The sequence below is a fragment of the Manis pentadactyla genome, chromosome 2, assembly GCF_030020395.1.
Source record: "Manis pentadactyla isolate mManPen7 chromosome 2, mManPen7.hap1, whole genome shotgun sequence".
Classification (NCBI taxonomy): Eukaryota; Metazoa; Chordata; class Mammalia; order Pholidota; family Manidae; genus Manis; species Manis pentadactyla.
The window spans coordinates 87,786,426-87,804,351 of record NC_080020.1 but is presented as its reverse complement, the minus strand read 5'-3'; the positions used below and the strand labels follow the sequence as shown (position 1 = coordinate 87,804,351).

The 17,926-nt window shown below is 38.3% G+C and overlaps 1 long non-coding RNA gene across 2 annotated transcripts; it reads left to right on the top strand.

Moving 5' to 3' along the window:
- The first annotated feature begins 4 nt into the window (after window positions 1–4).
- On the top strand, window positions 5–17,531 carry LOC118913654 (uncharacterized). 2 transcript variants are annotated; one of them, XR_008994597.1, is made up of 3 exons: window positions 5–141; window positions 1,446–2,192; window positions 17,136–17,531. It is a non-coding gene; the product is annotated as an uncharacterized LOC118913654 (long non-coding RNA). The 2 variants fall into 2 exon arrangements; XR_005025279.2 differs by lacking the exon at window positions 5–141 and having other exon boundaries at window positions 511–2,192.
- Window positions 17,532–17,926: the final 395 nt, after the last annotated feature.

Here is a 17,926-nt window from a genome sequence, read left to right as displayed (position 1 = left end):
CGAAGCCCGTAACGTCCCCACTGCGGGCAGCCGGATGAGAAATAATAGCACGAGGCTTAGGAAACCGGAACGGGACCGTGTGTGCGTCCGTACTGGTAAAATGGAGGGCCCAAACATGTCCTGGAGCCCCGTAAGGGAAAGGTGGGTCTGGGCTGCGGCTGCGCGGCGGAGACAAACCTCGAAAAGCAGGCTTTCAGGCCCAAGACCGGAAGAGGGCTTTGCAGGCCAGAGGAAGTGCTGGGGCCAAGGCGTGGCAGTGGGGAGGGTCAGGAGGGCACGCCCTGTGGGCCTAGAAAGCCGTTCCTGGGGAGGACCTGTTCCTGTGGATTTCCTGAGGCAGGCACGCCTTCGCGTGCGTGGTCCCACCACAGTGTGCTGGGTCAGTAGCTTCATTACCTTGGTGAAGGGATTTTGATATTATTTCCTGATACTCAACATCTTTGAAATAACTGAAGGCATTGGGAAGAAATTCGATTCATAGACGCAGGGAAATCAGAAAGACAGGTAAGGAAGGAATTCATTAAAGTGAGAATATCAGGGAATGGCAGACAGCAAGGAAGAACAGGCAGGGAAGGAAAGCTCATTGAACTCTGCTCAGCATTGGGCGAATCCCCTGCCAACAGGGTCACCTGGTGTCCAGGGTCAGCTTGAATCTGCACGGGGTGGAAACTGAGTCCCGAACACCCTCAGGATTCCAGGGAGCCACAGAGCACATGGAGTGAGATTCTGTTCTGAGGACTTCCCAAAGTAAAGTTCATGATCGTACAGCTGCCATCCTGTCTGGTCACCCAGGCCATGGGAACTTGCAAGCCCAAATCAGAGCTCTCAGTAGCCCCTTACTTACCTGGATTTAAAGAGAGACAGGAGTGAAGACTTGCGGACAGCCTCAGAGAGGAGGCGCACTTAAGGGTTTAGGGTGTGGGGTTTTATCAGGCTGTTTGGGTAAGGGTCAGCATAAGGCATGATGTGTACAGGTGATTCATAATTCCTTTGAAGTTTTGCCTTAAGATTAGGGTTATTTAAAATACCAGCAGAAACACTGTCAGGTTGGACTGAGTGGACAGAAACCATACAAAATGAATGAGGCCTTTAGACTCCTAAACTTTGATAGGCAGTAAGCAGGCTGAGACCAACTCTCAGCTACACAACATGGGTTACCTTTAGTGGAACAGGAGGGAAGAATCAAGGGATAGAACCACAGACTTAGAGGATAGAGCCAAGAGCCATGGAGAACATTCTCAGGAAAGAGAAGGCCTGCCCTGTAATTGAGGAAATTTCAACATTTGCCTGAATGGACTGAAGAAGTGCTGTGAAGCAGTAATCTTTGTGTGCCTCCTGTTTTCTCTCTTTTGAGTAGGAGTGTCTACAGCAGTCATCCTGTGCCTCTCCCACCACCATATGTAGGGTGTAAAATGGGGCAGATAACTTGTATCTTTGATTTACAGATCTTCAGCCAGAGAGAAACTACACTTGAATTATACTTAAAACTGTATACTGAACCATAATGTTGTTCAAGTAATTGTACTTTAATGATATCAAGATAAAAAATAAAAAAAAAAAAAGAACTATATACTGAAGGAACTATACTCAGCTTCATATGCCCCGGGCCCTCATGTACATGGTAAGATTCTGCATTTGGAACTGATGCTGTAACAGGATCAAACTTTTGGGAGCCTGTGAAAGAGTGAGTGCATTTTGCATGTGAGGGACATGAATCATTGGGGGCCAGAGCACAGACTGTAGTAACTGGCCTCCCTGATGGCCCCCAGTAATTCTTGCTTCCTAATATTCATGTCCCTATTTAGCCCCCTACCACAGTGAATAGGACTGATTCGTGCAATGCATAGGCTATTGTGAAAATAACAGTGTTGCTTCATAAAAAATATTGCAGTTTCCACCTTGCCCTCTCTTGGATCTGTCACTACAGCGGAAGCCAGCTGCCATGTCATGAGAGGACACTCCATTCTAATGGGGAGGTCCATGTGGTGAGGAATTGAGACTTCCTGCCAACAACTGGCACTGTTTTAACAAGAATGCTTATGAGCTACCTGAAGCAGAACCTCAAGCCCCAGTCAAGCTTCAGAGGACTACATCTCTGGCCAACATCTTGACTGAAACCTCAGAATACATCCTGAGTCAGAACCATCTAGCTAAACTGCTCCTGGATTCCTGACCCACAGAAACTGTGTGAGGTAATAAATGTTTATTGTTTTAAGCCAAAAAGTAAATAAATAAGGTTATTTAGGTGACTGTGTTGGTCTGATCTCATTCTTTATCCACGTAGGTTTATTTACACTTTGGAGGTCTATCCCCTGTCCTGGTTACAGAGTTACTTGATTAAGGGGCTGGAAGAAGAGGAAGAACAGCATATAAATTAAGTTAAAGAATAAGCTGGGCCTTTTTTGCAGGCTAAGTAGATTTTACAATGGCAGGATCTAATTGGTACAATGAAGACATGGGCTACACTCTGATACTTTTCTTTATCTGGGGAATATCTGGACATTCCAAGTCACTCTTACCTTTGAAACTTCACCTCATTAACTCTGTGAGTCCTTTCTGGCTCTTTGGTTTTATCTGGCTAACTCTTTGAGTCCCTTTTAGTGGGCTCCACTGGCCTTATTCTCCCTTTACCCACTTATATCTGTCTTTCTGCCTAACAAGGGGACCATGTGGTGGTCAAAAAACTCAGCTGGATTTAAAAATTACTCTGGTTTAGTAATAAACCTTCTCCTCAAAGTAACAAACTTTTAGTCTTCCTCCTCTCCAGATCCAGCCCACATTTCCCTTCACTACCACTTCTCAAAAGTAAACATTATTAGATATATGGAAAAGCAGAATGAGAATTGAGGCTCTAAAATTTCTCCTGAGTATAGAACACTACCAATGCTATGTGCATATGAGATGACCAAGGATCTAAGATTATTGTAAGATTTATTTGTAACTTTAAAGCCTGTTTGCTTACTATCTTATTTAGTATGATAAGCATATTCAATAGCTTTGCAACCCAGAAAATTCATCTGACTCTCATTATTGCGATACTGGCTTTATTGTGGTATTCTGGAACCCAATCTGCAGTTTCTCTGAGGTATGTTTGTAACTGTTTTCTTTGTCAGAACTTCTCCAGACCTTTGAATGCATACACATAAAAGTTATATTTTAAAGAAAGACGTAAGTCTAAAGTTGGTTTTCATCACTCTTTATGTGCAATGCTGCTAAGCTATTGCTAATATGTGCTGAGTGTCTTTAAGAACTTGTGTCTACCAGTTTGAGTACATTTCAGATCTGATATGCACTTTTTAAGCCTTATTGAACTATTACTGAGATAGCATAGTTTAAAGCACACAACTCTGTGGTTTTTAGTAATCACACAGTTGTGTAACCATCACTACAACCAATTTTAGAACATTTTCAGTACCTCAAAAAGAAGTCTCCTAGCCATTAGCTATGACTTATCATTTGCCTGTTCTGGGCATTTCTTACAAATGGAATCATACAATATATGGTCTTTTCTGACTGGCTTATTTTACTTAGCATTTTTTTCAAGTACGTGTACAAGTACTTCATTCTTTTCATGGCCAATACACCACATTTGTTTGGACATTTGGGCTGTTTCCATTATACGGCTAATAAGAATACTGCTTTGAACATTCATGAGGAAGTTTTTGTGTGGATGTATGTTTTAATTCTCTTAGATATATTGCTAGGAGTGGAATTGCTGAGCCATGTAATATTCTATTTAACATTTTGAGGAACTAGTTTTTCAAAGCAGCTGCACCATTTCACATTAACAGTAGCTATATGTGAGGGCTCCAGTTTTTCCACATCCTCACCGAACATGAGTATTTTTTTTTTTAAATAGCTATCCTAATAGGTGGGAAGTAGTGTTTCATGGCAGTTTTAATTTGCATTTCCCCAATGACTAACGAAATAGAGCATCTTTTCATGTGCTTATTGGTCATTTTTATATTTTCTTTGAAGAAATGTCTATTCACATCTTTTGTCCTGTCCTTTTTTCACTTAGTTTATATATCTTTTTATGACTGAGTCATAAGAATTCATTTATATTTTGGATACTAGATCCTTATCAGACATATAATTTGCAAATTTTGCCATTCAAAAAAAATTTGCAAATTTTCTGCCATTCTGTGGGTTATCTTTTCGTTTTCTTGATGTTGTCTTTTTTTTTTTTAAGACTTCAGTTTTTAGAGCAGTTTTAGGTTCACAGTAAAATTGAGAGGAAAGTACAGAGATTTTCCATATACTTTTGGCCCCCACATATAGATGGGCTCCCCCATTACCAACATCCCCCACAAAAGTAGTACATTTGTTACAAGTGATGAACCTACACTAACATTTGCTGGTGTATTTTGAAGTAAAAAATTTTAAAAAGCCCAATATGTCTATTTTTTCTTGGGTTACTTATGTTTTTGGAGTTACAGCTAAGGTTTTCCCTACCCAAGATCATGAAGACTTACTCCTATGTTTTCTTTTACATAGTTTTAGCTCTCATATTTAGATCTATGACTATTTAGAAATAATTTCGGGATATGAATAAGAAAGAAGTCCAGCTTCATTCTTTTGTGTGTAGGTTTCCAGTTGTTCCAGCCCCATTTGTTGAAAGGATTATTCTTTCAACATTCAGTTGTCTTAGCAACAATGTAAAAAATCAATGGATTTTACACATGAGGCTTTATTTCTGTTCTCTCAGTTCTGCTCCATTGCCGTATATCTGTTCTTATGTGTGACATAATAAATATGTAGCAGGTCTTATGCCACAGTACCACACTGTCTTGATTACTGTCGCTTTATAGTAAGTTTGGAAATGAAGGAATGAGTTCTCCAACTTTGTTTTGACAGGAGTCCCTTGAATTTCCGTATGATTTTTAGGATTGGCTTGTCAATTTCTGCAAAGAACCAAATAAGAATTGTGATACAGATTGTGTTAAATCTGTAAATCATTAGGCAAGTATTGCCATCTTAACCGTAAGTCTTGTGATCCATGAACCTGGGATGTCTTTCCATTTACTTACGTCTCCTTTAATTTCCTTCAACAATGCTTTGTAGTTTTCAGAATACAAATCTTGCAAAATTCCTAAGTATTTTATTCTTTCAATGCCACTGTAGTTGGAGGTTTTCTTAAATTTTGGGTTGTCATTTTTGGACTGTTCATTTCTCTTATGTAGATATACAATTAATTTTTGTATATTGATCTTGAATCTTGCTGAATTAATTAGTTTAAATAGTTTTAAGAAGATTTCTGGGCATTTTCTATATAGGAGATTATGTCATCTGCAAAGATAGTTTTACTTCGTTCCCAATCCAGAGCCTTTTATTTAATTTTATTGCCTAATTGACCTGGCTAGACTCTCCAGTGCCACGTTTAATAGAACTGGCAAGAGCAGACATCCTTGTTTTATTCTTCATCTTAGGAGGAATGCATTCAGTCTTTCACTATTAAGTGTGATGTTAGCAATGTGTTTTTTATAGATATCCTTTATCAAGTTGAGGAAATACCCTTCTATTCCTAGTTTAAGTGTTTTGTCATGAAAGGGTGTTGGATTTTGTAAAATGCTTTTTCTATATTTATTTTTGTGATCATGTACTTTTTGTATTAATGAAATTAATTTAATTTCAGATGTTAAACCACCTTTACATTCCTGGGATAAATCTCACCTTGGTCATGGCATCTAATCCTTTTCGTATGTGTTGAATTTGATTTCTTACTATTTTGTTGAGGATGTTTGCATCTATTTTCATAAAATATATTGTTCTGCAGTTTCTAAGCTTGTGATTCTTTGTCTGGTTTGGTACTCAGGTAATATTCTCCTCACACAATGAGTATTCCCTCCTATTTGTTGGAAGAGTTTGTGAAGAATTGCTATTAGCTCTTTCAATGTTTGATAAAATTCACCACTGAAGCCATCTTGGCCTTGGTTTTTGTGTGGGGGAAATTTTTAAATTACTAATTCATTTTCTTTGTTATGTCTATTCATATTTTGTATTTCTTCTTGAGTAGGTTTCAGTATTTGTCCATTTCCAGAAATTTGTCCATTTAATCTATTTTGTTGGCAAATAGTAGTTCATATTATACTTTATACTCTGTTTGATTTATGTAAAGTCAGTAGTGATAGACCCTTTCATTGATTATAGTAATTTGAATCTTCTTTCTTTTCCTGATTTTTCTAAAGGCTTGCTATTTTGTCAATTTTTTTTAATCAAGTTTTTTATTTTCTTCCTGTTTCGAGAATTCTTTATATATTGTAGATATGTCCGTTTCATATACGAATTTTGCATTCCTCCCAAACTATTGCTTGTGCTTTTATTTTCTTAAGTGTCTTTTGAAGAGAGGAAGAGTTTTAATGATGAAATCAAATTTATCAATTCTTTTCTTAATGGTTTGTGTTTCTTTGTGTCCTGTTGAGAAATCTTTGATTAATCAATGCACTAAAATATTCTCCCATGTTTCCATTTAGACATTTTATAATTTTAGGTTTTATACCTAGGTCTATGAATATTTTTAATTAACATAGTACATAGTTAAGTTTGAGGATTTTGCATATGAATGTCCAACATTTGTTGAAATATTGTTTTCATTCCATTGATTTGCTTTTACACATTGATCAGAAATTGCCCATATTTGCTTGGGTTTATTTCTGGGCTATTTTGTTCCATTGCTCTATGTGTGCATCCTGTCTATGCTGTCTTGCTTTAGTCTTCATAGCAAATCTTAAAATCAGGCACTTTAAATCTTTTAACTTTGTTCTTTTTATTCTTTTAATTTTTAAATTTTTGGTATCATTAATGTACAATTACATGAGCAGCATTATGGTCACTAGACTCCCCCCATTATCAAGTCCCCACCACATACCCCGTAACAGTCTCTGTCCATCAGCGTAGTAAGATGCTATAGAATCACTACTTGTCTTCTCTGTGTTATACTGCCTTCCACGTGCCCCCCCTACATTATGTGTGCTAATCTTAATGCCCCTTTTCCCCCTTATCCTTCCCTTCCAACCCATCCTCCCCAGTCCCTTTCGCTTTGGCAACTGTTAGTCCATTCTTGGGTTCTGTGAGTCTGCTGCTGTTCTGTTCCTTCAGTTTTTTCTTTGTTCTTATACTCCACAGATGAGTGAAATCATTTGATACTTGTCTTTCTCTGCCTGGCTTATTTCACTGAGCATAATACCCTCTAGCTCCATCCATGTTGTTGCAAGTGGTAGGATTTGTTTTCTTCTTATGGCTGAATAATACTGCATTGTGTATATGTGCCACCTCTTCTTTATCCATTCACCTACTGATGGACACTTAGGTTGCTTCCATTTCTTGGCTATTGTAAATAGTGCTGCGGTAAACATAGGGGTGCATATGTCTTTTTCAAACTGCCTGTTCCCATTTTTTAATTGAATTATTTGCTTTTTGTTTGTTGAGGTATGTGAACTCTTTGTATATTTTGGATATCAACCCCTTATCAGATCTGTCATTTATGAATATATTCTCCCATACTGTAGGATGTCTTTTTGTTCTACTAATGGTGTCCTTTGCTGTATAGAAGCTTTTTAGTTTGATATAGTCCCACTTGTTCGTTTTTGCTTTTGTTTCCCTTGCCCGGGGAGATATGTTCATGAAGAAGTTGCTCATGTTTATGTCCTTGGGATTACCTAGGGCACTGGCGGGGGTTGCAGGTGAGCAGCGCATGTTCACCATGAGAATAAAGCTCCTTTGTGCCTTCCAGATTCTGCACCAGTCTCCGTTGTCTGTGTTGGTTGACTATGGGCAGGGGGCAGCCTCTGGGTCTGGCCTGGTTAGCCATGCGCTGGGAGAAGCCTCTGTGTGGTTGCTGTGGGTGGGGCTGCTCCCCAGTTGCTCCGCAGCAGTGGTGGATCAGCAGGTTCAGGTGAACCTGAGTTCCCAGTGCCAGCGGCTGGGAATGAACAACAGGCTGCTTATCGCTGTGAGGGGCTTCAGTGCTGTGTTGCCAACCAGGGGGTTAGGGCACCTGAAGTTCTGGTTATTTAGCAGTCTTGTGGTTCCACTCCCTCCCCACTGATTCTTTTCTTCCTGCCGGTGAGCTGGGGTTTGGGGAGTCCTCGGGTCACACCAGCTTATGGCTTTGTATCTTACCTTTTTCCTAAGATGTTGAGTTCTTGCAGATGTAGATGTAGCCTGGCTGGTGTACTCTATCTTCTGGTCACTCTTTTAGGAATAGTTATAGTCACTGTATTTTCAAAGTATATATGGTTTGAGGAGATTTCTGCCACCCTACTCATGCTGCCATCTTGAGAATCCCCTCTTAAGTTTGTTCTTTTTTAGCATTGTTTGGCTATTCTAGTTCCTATATGTTTCCCTACAAATTTTAGAATCAGCTTACCAATTTTTATTTTAAAATAGTGTGCTGGGATTTGGGGATTGATTTATAGGTCAATTTGGGGAAAACTGACATGTTAATAATACTTTCTTGGAATTCATGAACATGGTATAGCCATCTATTGGGATCTTTGATTTCTCTCATCTAAATTTTGAGCACACAGATCTTGCACATATTTTGTTACATTTATGTATAAGTATGTCATGTTCTTTAGTAGTATTATAAATTGTATTTAGTTTTAGTTCCCAATTGTCACTACTATATGGAACTGCAGCTGACTTTTGTGTATCGGTATTATATCCTGTGACGTTGCTGAGTCACTTATTAGTTCAAGTAGCTTTTGTGTGTATTCTCTTTGAATTTCTACATAAAGAATTGTGTTGACTGACAATTTATTCCTTCCCACTCATTGTATGTCTTTTTCCTGTGTAATGCAGGTGACTAATCTGCCTCCTTCCTTCCTTCCTTCCTTCTTTCCTTCTTTCTTTCTTTTTCTTTCTTTCTTTCTTTCCTTCTTTCTTTCTTTCTTTCTTTCTTTCTTTCTTTCTTTCTTTCTTTCTTTCTTTTGTTCTTTCTTTCTTTCTTCTTTCTTCTCTCTCTCTTTCTCTTTTTTTCTTTCTTTTCTTTTTTATTAAGGTATGATTGATATACACTCTTATGAAGGTTTCACATGAAAAAACAATGTGGTTATTACATTTGCTCCTACTATCAAGTCCCCACCCATACTCCAATGCAGTCACTGTCCATCAATGCAGCAAGATGCCACAGATCCACTATGTCCCTTCTCTGTGCTACACTGTTCTCCCCATGACCCCTCACACCATGTGTACTAAACATAATACACCCCAGTCCCCTTCTCCCTCCCTCCCCACCCGCCCTCTCACACCCCTCCCCTTTGGTAACTGCTAGTCCCTTCTTGGAGTCTGAGTCTGCTGCCATTTTGTTCCTTCAGTTTTGCCTCATTGTTATACTCCACAAATGAGGGAAATCATTTGGTATTTGTCTTTCTCCACCTGGCTTATTTCACTGAGCATCATGTCCTCCAGATCCATCCATGTTGTTGCCAATGGTAGGATTTGTTTCTTTCTTATGGCTGAATAGTATTCCATTGTGTATATGTACAACATCTTCTTTATCCATTCATCTACTGACGGACACTTAGGTTGCTTCCATATCTTGACTATTGTAAAAAGTGCTGGGAAGAACATAGGGGTGCATATGTCTTTTTGAATCTGAGAAGTTGTATTCTTTGGGTAAATTCCAAGGAGTGGGATTCCGGGGTCAAATGGTATTTCTATTTTTAGTTTTTTGAGGAACCTCCATATTGCTTTCCACAATGGTTGAAATAGCTTACATTCCCACCAGCAGTATAGGAGGGTTCCCCTTTCTCCACATCCTTGCCGGCATTTGTTGTTCTTAGTCTTTTCAATACTGGCCATCCTTACTAGTGTGAGGTGATATCTCATTGTGGTTTTAAATTGCATTTCCCTGATGATTAGTCATGTGGAGCATCTTTTCATGTGTCTGTTGGCCATCCGAAATTCCTCTTTGGAAAACCATCTCTTCATATCCTCTGCCCATTTGTTAATCAGCTTCTTTGCTTTCTGGATGCCAAGGTGTGTAAAGTCTATATATTTTGGACGTCAACCCCTTTTTGGGTATGTCATTTACAAATATATTTTCCCAAACTGCAGGATGCCTTTTTGTTTTGTTGATGATGTCCTTTGCTGTACAAAAACTTTTTAGTTTGATATAGTCCTGTGAGTTCATTTTTGCTTTTGCTTCCCTTTCTTAAGGAGATGGGTTCAGGAAGAAGCTCATGCTTATATTCAGGATATTTTTGCATATGTTGTCTTCTAAACGTTTTATGGTTTCATGACTTACATTCAGGTCTTTGATCCATTTCTAGTTTACTTTTGTGTATGGGATTAAACAATAATCCAGTTTCATTCTCTTGCATGTAGCTGTCCAGTTTGCCAACACCAGTTGTTGAAGAGGCTGTCATTTCCCCATTGTGTGTCCATAGCTCCTTTATCATATATTAATCGACCATATATGGTTGGGTTTATATCAGGGCTCTCTAGTCTGTTCCATTGGTCTATGGTCTGTTCTTGTGCCAATACCAAATTGTCTTGATTACTGTGGCTTTGTAGTAGAGCTTGAAGTTGGGGAGCATAATTCCCCCCGCTTTATTCTTCCTTCTCAGGATTGCTTTGGCTGTTCGAGGTCTTTTGTGGTTCCATATGAATTTTAGGACGATTTTCTCTAGTTTGTTGAACAATGCTGTTGGTATTTTGATAGGAATTGCACTGAATCTGTAGATTGCTTTAGGCAGGATGGACATTTTAACAATATTAATTCTTCCTATCCATGAGCATGGGATGTTTTCATTTACTGGTATCTTCTTTAATTTCTCTCATGAGTGTCTTGTAGTTTTCAGAGTACAGGTCTTTCACTTCCTTGGTTAGGTTTATTCCTAGGTATTTTATTCTTTTTGATGCAATTGCGAATGGAATTGTTTTCCTGATTTCTCTTTCTGCTAGTTCATTGTTAGTATATAGGAATGCCACAGATTTCTGCCTATTAATTTTTTATCCTGCAACTTTGCTGAATTCAGATATTAGATCTAGTAGTTTTTGAGTGGATTCTTTAGGGTTTTTTTATGTACAATATCATGTCATCTGCAAATAGTGACAGTCTAACTTCTTCCTTGCCAATCTGGATGCTTTTATTTCTTTGTGTTGTCTGATTGCCATGGCTAGGACCTCCAGTACTATGTTGAATCGAAGTGGGGAGAGTGGGCATCCTTGTCTTGTTCCCGATCTTAAAGGAAAAGCTTTCAGCTTCTCGCTGCTAAGTATAATGTTGGCTGTGGGTTTGTCATATATGGCCTTTATTTTGTTGAGGTACTTGCCCTCTATACCCATTTTGTTGAGAGTTTTTATTATGAATGGATGTTGAATTTTGTCAAATGCTTTTTTTCAGCATCTATGGAGATGATGATGTGGTTTTTGTCCTTCTTTTTGTTCATGTGGTGGATGACGTTGATGGATTTTCGGATGTTATACCATCCTTGCATCCCTGAAATAAATCCTACTTGTTCATGATGGATGATCTTTTTGATGTGTTTTTTAATTCGGTTTGCTAATATTTTGTTGAGCATTTTTGCATCTATATTCATCGGGATATTGGTCTGTAATTTTCTTTTTTTGTGGTGTCTTTGCCTGGTTTTGGTATTAGAGTGATGCTGGCCTCATAGAATGTGTTTGGAAGTATTCCCTCTTCCTCTACCTTTTAGAAAACATTAAGGAGGATTGGGTATTTGGTCTTCACATAATGTTTGATAAAATTCAGCGGTGAAGCCATCTCATCCAGGAGTTTTGTGCTTAGGTAGGTTTTTGATTACCAATTCAATTTTGTTGCTGGTGATTGGTCTGTTCAGATTTTGTTTCTTCCTTGGTCACCCTTTGAAGGTTGTATTTTTCTAGAAAGTTGTCCGTTTCTTCTAGGCAATCCAGTTTGTTAGCATATAATTCTTCATAGTATTCTCTAATAATTCTTTGTATTTCTGTGGTGTCCGTTGTGATTTTCCTTTCTCATTTCTGATTCTGTTTATGTGTGTAAACTCTATTTTTTTCTTGATAAGTCTGGCTAGGGGTTTCTCTATTTTGTTTATTTTCTCGAAGAACCAGATCTTGCTTTCATTGATTCTTTCTATTGTTTTATTCTTCTCAATTTTATTTATTTCTGTTCTAATCTTTATTATGTCCCTCCTTCTACTGACTTTGGGCCTCATTTGTTGTTTTTTTTCTAGTTTCATTAATTGTGAGTTTAGACTGCTCTTATGGGATTGTTCTTCTTCCTTGAGGTAGGCCTGTATTGCAATATACTTTCCTCTTAGCACAGCCTTGGCTGCGTCCCGCAGATTTTTGTGGTGTTGAATTATTGCTGTCATTTGTCTCCATATATTGCTTGATCTCTGTTTTTATTTGGTCATTGATCCATTGGTTATTTAGGAGCATGTTGTGAAGCCTCCATGTGTTTGTGGGATTTTTCATTTTCTTTGCATAATTTATTTCTAGTTTCATAGCTTTGTGATATGAGAAACTGGTTGGTACAATTTCCATATTTTTGAATTTACCGAGGCTCTTTTTGTGGCCTAGTATATGATCTATTCTTGAAAATGTTCCATGTGCACTTGAGAAGAATGTGTATTCTGCTGCTTTTGGGTGTAGAGTTCTGTAGATGTCTGTTAGGTCCATCTGTTCTATTGTGTTGTTCAGTGCCTCTGTCTCCTTACTTATCTTCTGTCTGGTTGATATGTCCTTCAGAGTGAATGGAGTGTTGAAGTCTCCTAGAATGAATGCATTGCATTCTATTTCCCCTTTTAATTTTGTTAGTATTTGTTTCATATATGAGGATGCTTCTGTGTTGGGAGCATAGATATTTATAATGGTTATATCTTCTTGTTGGATTGACCCCTTTATCATTATATACTCTCCTTCTTTGTCTCTTGTGACTTTCTTTGTTTTGAAGTCTATTTTGTCTGATACAAGTACTGTAACTCCTGCTTTTTTCTCTCTGTTAGTTGTATGAAATATCTTTTTCCATCCTTTCTCTTTTAGTCTGTGTATGTCTTTGGGTTTAAAGTGAGTCTCTTGCAGGCAGCATATAGATAGATGGGTTTTGTTGTTTTTTTTTATCCATTCAGTGACTCTGTGTCTTTTGATTGGTGCACTCAGTCCATTTACATTTAGGATGATTATCGATAGGTATGTATTTATTGCCATTGCAGGCTTTAGATTCATGGTTACCAAAGGTTCAAAGTTAATTTCCTTACTATCTAAGAGTCTATTTTAACTCACTTAAGGTGCTGTTAACAAACACAATCTAAAGGTTCTTTTCTTTTTCTCCTCCTTTTTCTTCCATCTCCATTCTTTATATACTAGGTATCATATTCTGTATTCTTTGTCTATCCCTTGGTTGACTTTGGGGATATTTAATTTAATTTTGCATTTGATTAATAATTAGCTGTTCTACTTTCTTTACTGTGATTTTATTTCCTCTGGTGACAGCTATTAAACCTTAGGAACACTTTGCGTCTATAGCAGTCCCTCCAAAATAGACTGTAGAGCTGGTTTTTGGGAGATAAATTCTCTCAGCTTTTGCTTATCTGGAAATTGTTTAATCCCTCCTTCAAATTTAAATGATCATCTTGCGGATAAAGTATTCTTGTTTTGAGGTCTTTCTGCTTCATTGCATTAAATATGTCATGCCACTCCCTTCTGGCCTGTAAGGTTTCTGCTGAGAAGTCTGATGTTAGCCTGATGGGCTTCCCTTTGTATGTGATCTTATTTCTCTCTCTGGCTGCTTTTAATAGTCTGTCCTTATCCTTGATCTTTGCCAATTTTATTACTATATGTCTTGGTGTTGTCTTCCTTGGGTCCCTTGTGTTGGGAGATATGTGGATCTCCATGGCCTGAGAGACTATCTCCTTCCCCAGACTGGGGAAGTTTTCAACAACTATCTCCTCAAAGACACTTTCTATCCCTTTCTCTTTCTCTTCCTCTTCTGGTATCCCTATAATGCGAATATTGTTCCATTTGGATTGGTCACACAGTTCTCTCAATATTCTTTCATTCTTAGAGATCCTTTTTTCTCTCTGTGCCTCAGCTTCTTTGTATTCCTCTTCTCTAGTTTCTATTTCATTTATCATCTCCTCCACTGTATCCAACCTGGTTTTAATACCCTCTGTCGTGCTCTTCAGTGATTGGATCTCCAACCTGAATTCATTCCTGAGTTCCTGGATATCTTTCCATCCCTCCATTAGCATGTTGATGATTTTTATTTTGAACTCCCTTTCAGGTAAAGTCATAAGGTCCATATCATTTAAGTTTCTCTCCGGAGTTATATTAATTTTACTCTGGACCGGGTTCCTTTGTCATTTCATATTTGTATATGGCGCCCTCTAGTGTCCAGAAGCTCTACTATGGAGCTGCTCAGCCCCTGAAACAATGTCGGGGGTCGCAGGGGAGTGGTATTGGTGCCTGGAGGGAAGAAAGAGCTGTTTCATGTTTCCCGGCTGCTGTGCCTGTCTCCACTGCCTTAACCAGTGGGCCGAGCACACAGGTATAAGCTTTTGTCCCAGAGCAGCCTGACATGGATCCCTGCTTTCCACAAGTGGCTGGAATCTCAGTCTCTCCAGGAATTCTGTGTGTATCAGCTTTCCAACCCCGTAATCATGCAAGTATCATGAAAGCACCATGAAATGTAGGTTTGTGCTCCCAGCGCCGATCTCCGGAGCTAGGTATTCAGCAGTCCCAAGCCTCCACTCCCTCCCTGCCCCGTTTCTCTTCCTCCCGCCGGTGAGCTGCGGTGGGGGAAGGGCTCGGATCCTGCGGAGCCACAGCTCTGGTACGTTACCCTATTCGGTGAGGTCTGCTCTTTTCTCCAGGTGTGTGCAGTCTGACGCTGTCCTCTTTCCTGTTGGTCTCTCAGGATTAGTTGCGCCAACTACATTTTCTAATTGTATACGGTTTAAGGAGGAAGCCTCTGTCTCTCCTCTCATGCTGCCATCTTTTAATCTGCCTTTTTTCACTAGTCTTAACAAATTATTTTTCAAATCTTACCTTCATGCAAATAAACCCCTTAAACAGTAACCTCTGATTTCAGGAGCCTGTGAATCTTTGAATATAAGCAACATTTTGTATTAATATGTTTATCTGTATTTCCTTGCAGGAAGCAGATTCATAGCTACCATCAGACTGTCAAAGGGATTTATGTCATCAAGATAATTAAGGAATTTTTTTTTTTTTTTTTTTTACTTTTTGGCTCTTTATTATTAAGGTATCAGTAATATAAACTCTTATGAAGGTTTCACATGAAAAAGATTGTGGTTACTACATTCACCCATATTATCAAGTGCACCCATACCCCATTGAAGTCACTGTCCATCAGTGTAGTAAGATGCAAGTCACTGCTCTTCTCTGTGGTATTCTGTTTTCCCCGTGACCCCTGCCCACACACACACCATGTGTACCAATCATAATACCCCTCAATCACCTTCTCCCTCCCTGCCCACTCACCCTCCTACACCTCTCCCCTTTGGTAACCACTAGTCCCTTCTTAGAGCCTGTGAGTCTGCTGCTGTTTTGTTCCTTCAGTTTTTGCTTTGTTGTTATACTCCACAGATGAGTGAAATCATTTGGCACTTGTCTTTCTCTGCCTGACTTATTTCACTGAGCATAATACCCTCTAGCTCCATCCATGTTGTTGCAAGTGGTAGGATTTGTTTTCTTCTTATGGCTGAATAATATTCCATTGTGTATATGTGCCACCTCTTCTTTATCCATTCACCTACTGATGGACAGTTAGGTTACTTCTATTTCTTGGCTATTGTAAATAGTGCTGCGATAAACATAGGGGTGCATATGTCTTTTTGAACCTGAGAACTTGTATTCTTTGGGTAAATTCCTACGAGTGGAATTCCTGGGTTAAGGAACTAAATTTTAACTAAAAGTCTAGGTATATGTAAGGAATTTTTGTGATATTGTTTTTCACATATACAGCAACTAATGTTATTGAGAATGGTTATCTTTTTTTTTTGCATTGCCCTTACCCTACTGTATAGGACAGAATATATCATTCTCAGCAGTTTTGACCCTGTACTATTTTTGTGTTAAAGACAAATTTAAATGTTGGTAGAGATTTATGGTAGGACATGCTTAGAAGGAGAGGAAATATAGATGAAGGCCAAACCCATATTTCAAAGCCCACAAAAATAAAAATACACCAAGAAGGGCATAAGGGAAAAAAACCCAGTAGTTATACATATATGAGAGCTTATTAAGGTATTCTTGAGAAACCAAATAAATCATATTAGGGTCTCATTTACAGAAATATAGAATGATTGAAAATTTGGCACACATTTTCGCAAGCTTAGTTTAAATCAGCTTAATTTAAACAAAAAGTGAACAAGTAGGTTTGAATAAAAGAGACAAACAGTTATGGGGTTATTTTTAAGACTTTTTTCAAACAACTATAAGATGTTAAAGCCTTGTCATTAGTTTCATGTGAAACCTTAGGACTGAAATTTGTAAGTATATTATTATTTATAAAATTCAAAAAAGACATATTGCTCTGTATTAGACTCCATTATCTCCCCTGTTGAAAATCTTGTCTATTATTGTGAGTCAATATTAGTGTTAAGACAATCAGCAGTCACTTGATAAACAGAATTAAGTGAATCCCAGTAATGAAGATTATTTTTTCAAAACAGCCATTAGTACTACTAAAAATAATAAACACACGTGGTGCTTAGTATGTGCAAAGCACTGTTTATTTAATCCTTACAATAGCCCTATGAAGTAATTATCCTCATTTTATATATTTGATCCAGGTAGTACTGGGTAGGATCTTTGTGACATTATTATAAACTGAGTAATCTCTCCCTGCATACCTTTCAAGGCCCTGCACCCTACATCATTTATCCTCTTCTGATACCCATAGTAGAAAATAACTTTTCTCTCTTCTGTCATTATGTTAGCGTCCCCAAAAGGGCACCTATCACAATCTACCCTATTTGTCTAAAGTATCTATTTGTGTGCATGTCTTCATTGTATACTAAGTTACAAGCATATGGAGGTTAAGAATTTACTTTGGGAGGCTTTTCCCACAGTTATTTGTATTGAGTCTTGGATATATATAGTAGGCAATCTATGTTCATTAAAATGAATCTACTGTTAATATATGCATACAATTTATCTTTCAGCAACTCACTCGACAGATAAACTTGTTCATGTGCAAAGTTACAGATGCTGTGGAAGCACAGCTTAGTAGGTAAGGGCCTGCATGGATGGAGTCCTGCCTGACGTTTCCTGGCTGTCACCTTGGGAAGTCACCCGATCGTCTGTGCTTTGGTCCGTTCACCTGTAATAAATACCTACCTCAGACGGTGGCCATGGTGGATTGAGTTCACTTTTGAAATGTGTTTAAGAGTGACTGGCACACAGTAACATATGTGTTATTATTTGTTACCATTCTTGCATATCATGTTTGCTAGTAGTAAAAAGCTGGAGACGACCAAAATGTCCATCAACAGGGGACCAATTAAACCAATCATAGTATGTGCCTAATGGAATTATATGCAAACAATAAAAAGATTAGACATCCAAAGAAAATGTACAAATGACAAATAGGCATATGAAGAGAGGCTCAGTGTCATTTGTCATAAGGAAAATGTAAATCAAAACCAAAATGAAATATGACTGACCGTACATCCACAGAATGGCTATTAGATGAACAGTAGCAAGTGTGGGCAAGGATGTGAGAAGCCAGCTCCCTAATGCATGAAAGGTGGGAATGTAAAGTAATGCAATCACTTTGGAAAATGGTTTTGTATTTCCTCAAAAAGTTAAACTCAGTTGCAATATTGACCCAGCAATTTCCCTCCTAGGTATATACCCAATAGAATTGAAAACATACATCCACACAAAAATCTGTACACAAATGTTCATAGCATAATTCATAATACCTAAAGTAGATCTAACCCAATTGTGCGGT